Genomic DNA, 6,869 nt, shown 5'->3' with positions numbered 1-6,869 from the left:
TCTTAGGCAGAGTTAATCCCACCTCGTATATATCAACACCTGATTGGGATGGATCTGAACTCAGCATCCAAAGATCCCAAGCCCACCAACCTAACCATTGAGCCATCACCAGGCAACATACAGAAACATATACATATACATATATACATGTTGTTTTTCGTCTTTCGGCTGCTCCCGTTGGGGAGCGTCACCACAGCGGATCATCCGTTATGATCCTCATTCTGATTTGGCATAGGTTTTACGCTGGAAGCCCTTCCTGACGCAACCCTGGTCGCCTCTTACAACACAGGGATAAGGATTGGGATTTGCCATGAATCCGAGCTGCCCGACACCCTCTCATAGCGCGGCCCAGCGCAGTGCTCCCGTCCTCAAGCGATCCTCCAACCCAAGCCTCCGAGTAGCCGAATTACAGGCGCACGCCACTGCACCCGGTGTATATATATATATATATATATATATATATATATATATATATATATATATATATATATATATATATATATATATATATATATATATATATATATATATATATATATATATATATATATATATATATATATATATATATATAGGCGTCGACGGGGGGGGGGGACATGTCTCCCCCACTTTTTATCAAGGGGGGGGGACAACATATCGATTGCCCCCCCCCACTTTTTTCATTGAACGTGTTACGTAACACAAAACGAGCTGCTCTAGTACAACCAGGCCGAGATGCTACTCAAATCCAAGAATAAAATTTTGAATCTCTATTAAAGTTTTATTGGTCTATTATAGTTCTGTTAAAGATGATAGGTTAACAATTCAACATTGAGAATCCGTGCTTCCCAAGCCATGGCCTCCCACCAGCCAAGCGGCCTAGTGACGTCATTTTTGATCCTTAGATGTCGGCTCTTCCTATCACTGCGAAGCAGAATTCGCCAAGCGATGGATTGTTCACCCACGAACAGGGAACGTGACCAGGATATTTTGAGGTATGTTGGGACGTTTTCAGACTTTATCGTCATTCTATGAGTGTTTAAAGAAATCGTGGCTTCATGGCCCAGAGCGCCACGCCTCAGAAAGTGTTAGGCCGCAACGGCTCGGGGCCCCTTTAGCGACCAAAATAGTTTATTTCACCTTTCTAACTTATATCGCCGGATGCCTGATATTATTACCTGCACGATAATGTGTGTGTGTTTAATTTTTGTGACTTTGCACCGTCGAGTTATAAGCCAATAAAAGATTTCGCGGCCTGGTATGCTGATTAAGATGGTTGAGCTTGTGCAGGATGACGCGGTTTCACTCTACCGGCTCGCACGAACGAACGGAAAGATATTTTGTAATTCTTTCTTCATATTTTGCAGTCGATAACAGTGGCCTAAATCCCAACGTTGAAAACCGGGTGAAAATCGAAGGAAAGTGAGTATTTTGCGACTAAATTAGCTTTGAATACTTGGGAAACATAAAATAAAATGCGCTGATTCACTCGCTTTTGCGGCGGTTAATGTAAAGAATTTTTTCATCGGTACTTGGACTTGGGGGAGGTATAGACCTACAAAACGAGAGTTATCATTCGGTCGTCGGACTTATGAGGATTAAATTATTGATTTTAAAAGGTAGCTGTTGAAAAATATGCAAAATTCACCGAAGCGGTTCGGACAAACGAACGGAAAATTATTTTTGAATTCTGTTCTCGGATTATACAGTATCTATCGGGTAGTAATGAAATGAGATTACCTCGAAAATCCGATCAAAAAAGGCTTAGGCTTTGTAGCTTAGCCGCGGCTTGCAATTTTTACTAGGAAAAATAACGTTCCGGAAGGAATTTCTCTTCCGCCATCATCCGAATAATTTTCCGTTTGCCGAGGACAAAGACGAAGGATAGACCGACAGAATAAGGTGTCTCATTAAACTGTGTGATTTGGAATTATTAAATTAGAGATTTTAAATGCAGCGTTGAAAATAAAATATAGAGGATTGTCAGCTGCTTCTTCACCATGTCGACCCCACAACGGTTCTGGGCCCCTTTGCGACCAAAATGGTTTATTTCACCTTTCTAACTTTTATATCGCACGATACTTAAACAAAACGTACGGGCACGCACTATACTTAAACAAAGGCACGCGGTTTCAAAGTTGTTGTTTTTTTTTTGTTTGTTTTGCACGTACGGCCACGCACGTACGGGCATGCACTAGTGGAAATGATGAACGTATTTACAAATCAACAAACTATGTACAATAATTGGAAAGAAGAGAGTGCACGTCCAGACGGCAACATATCTTAATCCCTCGTCTCCTGGTCTCGTGGTTTGTGAGAGGTAAAGAATTACATAAATATTCACATTACAACTGATTTTCGCTCATTCCTTTGGTGAACCCTTTTGATGGCATGCAAATCGAGAACACAATCTTTAACGACGACGATAACTATGAACCAATAATATCATAATTATCTCACTCAACTTTAGCTCATTGGTTAATTAAATGCAGATTAAATAAAATGATGAATATTAATAATCCCAGGTAATAAAATACCAGGGTATCTGACCCTAACCAAAAATAATAAAAGTAATAGCTGGGAGCGAAGCGAGTAATGGAATGCTAAATTGGGAGCTCAGATGCTAAATTAAGAACTGAACTCGTATCGGCGCTCTTTTAGTAATACATGTGCTACGCAAAGCTTATCTCAGTCAACATTGTGCCTGGAGGTAAAGTGACCTAGCCAAAAGTATGTTGACCTTAAAAATGCCCTGTTATGCAAAAATAACCCTTATAATTCACATGTCAAAATTTATTCAACTGAAATGTAATTCCCTTCTCGTTTCATCGAGGATATGGATATCAGAAAGTTTTTTGCGACAGCATCAAGTAGCACATCCCCAACCACTCTCCTGGAGCAATCAAGTTCCCAGAAAGAGGTGGACGATTCAAAGGAGAAGATAGCAGAAAAGGGTGCATGTGCGGGTACTCGGCCTAATTTCCCAGATCAGCCTTTTCAACCTCATGATGTCAGTTGTATCCCAGTCCAAATACTGCCAAACCGCTAGTTGAAGTTTCAACAACAGTGGTTCAAAGATTTTCCATGGCTTCATTTTGATCAGAGCATTGGCGGTGTACTCTGTCACACCTGTACGGACGCTTCTCGTGAAAAACTTACCGAACTTGTCTGCTGTGCAGAAGACGAATTTGTCTCAAAGGGCTTTCGGAACTGGAAAAAGGCTACAGAAAAATTCAGACAACACGAACGATCAAACACACATAGGCTTGCCTCTGAAAATCTGAAATGTCGTAGAAGTCACCCTGGTGCCCATGTGTAGCTGAGCAGAAAACTGCTAGAAGAGCAAAGATCTGCACGTTCAGCACTTCTGAAGATTATCACCTCACTGCAATATTTAGCCCGACAAGGTTTTGCAATTCGTGGGAAGGATGCCTCTGAAGGGAATTTCAAAATGCTCTTCCAGTTGCGGGCCGAGGATGATGTAAACCTCAAGACGTGGCTGTCAAGGAAGACGACGTTCACAAGTGGAGAAATTCAGAACGAAATTCTACAGTTGATGAGTCATGCGATCCTCAGAAATATCTGCAGTAACGTGAATGAAATGTCCACTCAGTTCGGACTCGTAACTGATGGAACGCAAGATATTTAGGGTAATGAGCAGGAGTCGGTGTGTGTGCACTATGTGACAGATTCCTTTGATGTTCAATAAGATCTTGTCGGCCTCAACCAAGTATCATCAACAACAGGAGTATCACTTTTTAAGATCCTTCAGGATATCCTAATTCGGTGTCAACTCCCTATTGAACACCTTAGAGCGCAGACTTACGATGGGGCAAGCAACATGTTTGGAAAGTAGAAGGGCTGTCAAGCACAGCTAAAAAAACTCCAACCACTGGCCAATTATGTTCACTGTGGAGCTCATGTCACCCAACTCATTACATCCAAAGCCCTACAGACTGCACCGTTCATAAGAGACACCCTTGATTATGTCCAGGTACTCGGCAACATCTACAACAACTCTGGAAAATTCAAGCATCTGTACTTGAATATCCACGCTGACAATGCTGACAATCCTTGCCATACACGCCTGAGACCAATTTGCCTGACGCGTTGGTTAACTCGTTCTCCTGCCGTGAAATCGATATTGGATAACTTTGAAGCGGTACTGGATGCCCTTCAACAAGCAAGTGATGACTTTGGTACGAACACGGCATCGTGAGCCAACGTTATTCAAAGCTGTCTTTCATCAGGAAAGTGTGTTCTCGGTCTGTTTGCATCATTGCCCATTCTCCAATCCCTTGAATACCTCAATAAGGCACTTCAGGGTTCACAAGTTACCGTCTCTGGTATGCTTACTGCTGCAAAGGTAACTGCACAGAATCTCCAATCTCTCCGTACCGACCAGACGTTTAAGGAGGTTTTCGAAGCAGCACAACAGAAGCTCCAGCAGTGCCAACTACATCCAGTGACCCTCCCTCGTAAGCACAAGCTTCCGAAGAGACTTGATGGAGGCATGCAGGAATACACTGCCAATTCTGCAGAGGAGGTATACAGAGTTGAATTTTTCAAAGTCATCGACAGCGCATCCGAGAAGTTGAACGAGTACTTCACATCAACCGACCTCATGGCGTATAGGGACTTGGGTGAAATGCTCCTGTCTGGGTCATTCAAACCACAAATAGTCCGCAAATATCCCGAACTGTCGGATTCCCGAGAGCAAGAACTTGGCTTCTTTCGTAACCAGTTCAGTGGTTCATCTGTTGAGGATTACCATAAGATATTTGTAGACATGGAGCCGGAAGTCCGTTGAATGTTCCCACAGGTAGAACGTTTGCTTAGGCTTCTATTGGTTTCCCCAGCAAGTTCATGCGAAGCTGAACGGTCATTCAGCGCACTCAGACATATGAAGACTTGGTTATGTTCCACAATGACCCAACGACGCCTCAACCATCTCATGATCTGTCATGTTCACCGAGATCGTCTGACTGCACTTGACCCCCAAGACATTGCTGCAAAGTTTTTAACTGGATCGGCAGACAAGAGGGTTCATATTTTTCGCAAGTTTTAAGGTAAGTTGACCGTACTCATGTAATATCAATTTGTATGTCAGTCTCGTTTACAGTTTATGTTTAGTGAATCAGTTCAAGGGTCGTGAGAAGGTGGCTTGATAAACAATTGTGTGTATATATATATATATATATATATATATATATATATATATATATATATATATATATATATATATATATATATATATATATATATATATATACAGTGCTCCCTCGCTATATCGCGGTTCACTTTTCGCGGGTTTTATTTTAATTATTTAAAATTAAATTTTATTATTTTTAAGTAAAATATACTAAAAATAACATAAAATAGTAAAAATAAACAAATTAAAGTTAAAAATATATATGTACATTATTAAAAGAATGATAAATCGAAATTTAAATAAAACTACGTAGTGGCGTAGCAGGCTTGTACTAAAAACAGAGACGCCAGCATATGGAAAACGGAGTACAACTGCGGCTGCTTCTGCCCAGGTGAGATCGTACTCGGCACGCTATTGGCTGATGGTTGGGAGGCGGCCAATCGGAGCATGGTGTTTTGTATCCCGGACGCTGAATGGCTCAGTGACAGCAGCATCTGTGGCGCTGTTGTCCCGTGTTGAAGCGTCCCGCATCTCGCCTCGTCCATTTCGGCTTCACATCTCGCTGCGTGTGGTGTTTCACTGCGGTGCTGTGCTTTGTGCTTTACGTTAAAGTTTGAACTTTATTTCAATCCCTGCAATGCCACCCAAGCGTCCTGCATCTTCTAAGTCTTCTAAGTCTTCTGAACCTGAATCCAAGCGCTCAAGGAAGACTCTAACCATCGTCGAAAAGGTGAAACTTCTCGAAATGCTGAAGGAAGGGAGAACGTACGCGGCTGGAGGGCGCCACTTTGGCCTCAATGAATCTACGGTACGTTGTATTAAGAAGGACGAGAAGAATATAACATCGACGGCAGCTGTTTCTTTCAATAAAACTGCCAAGAGGGTTGTAACGTCGCGTAATAAGGTGATGGTCAGGATGGAATCTGCGTTGTCTCTCTGGATTAGTGATCGCAGAAAAAATAATATCGCAGATTGCAGAAAAAAAAAAATATAATTAAAAAAAAAATAACATTAAATGTGTGTGGGGAAGGTTAATAAGAGTGTGTGGATGCTGTATAATGGTTTAAAATACGTTTAAAATGTGTTTAAATATATTTAAATAATTTAATAAATATGTGGTTTCTACTTCGTGGATTTTCACCTCTCGAGGGTGTGTCTGGAACGTATGAACCGCGATAGGTGAGGGAGCACTGTATATATATATATATATATATATATATATATATATATATATATATATATATATATATATATATATATATATATATATATATATATATATATATATATATATATATATACCAGCAGGGATACCCGTGCTCCGCACAGGAATCCCACGGATGACGGCGGGTCTGAAGGAGTATATGTCACAGTTAATTGTAAAATTGTAGAGGCTGCCACCATTATTATTTTTTTTTCATCACCACTATAATATGATATTTTCCCCGCCATGTTTTATATGCAGAAGACTCGAGTTCAAAAATGTTAAGATTTATTGCCGCATCAGATAAAAACCATAATGCCTCAACAATGTGAGGCTGGTTTCCTGTCATCATTTGCGAATTAATTAATTCTCATTCTCTAGCAAATTCCGTTGGTCCCATGTCAATCGGCTGAACTTGAAAAATTAACGTTACGCAATCAGGTGATGTTGTCATAATTCGGAAACCGGGAAGTCTGAAGTCATTGTCTTCAATTGACTAGCATTATTTTTTCATTCTATTGCAAATGGTGTTGG

General features: G+C 40.8%; 1 protein-coding gene across 3 annotated transcripts in view; it reads left to right on the top strand.

Annotated features, from left to right (window-relative positions):
- The first annotated feature begins 844 nt into the window (after positions 1-844).
- LOC147029563 (histone deacetylase 9-like) overlaps positions 845-6,869 on the top strand; it is a 560,396-nt gene continuing 554,371 nt past the window's right edge. For 2 of the 3 annotated variants that reach the window (XM_085872718.1, XM_085872716.1), the window contains exon 1: positions 848-974. The gene's annotated coding sequence lies outside the window, so the exon portion shown is untranslated. Of the gene's footprint in view, positions 975-5,780; positions 5,940-6,869 lie in introns of all 3 variants that reach the window. The other variant, XM_085872715.1, reaches the window with a different exon arrangement.

Source organism: Eptatretus burgeri, chromosome 3, assembly GCF_056783735.1.
Source record: "Eptatretus burgeri isolate ZD-2024b chromosome 3, Ebu_testis_v1, whole genome shotgun sequence".
Taxonomy (NCBI): Eukaryota; Metazoa; Chordata; class Myxini; order Myxiniformes; family Myxinidae; genus Eptatretus; species Eptatretus burgeri.
Note: the sequence above shows the minus strand (reverse complement) of the source record. Positions and strands in the feature narration are given on the sequence as shown.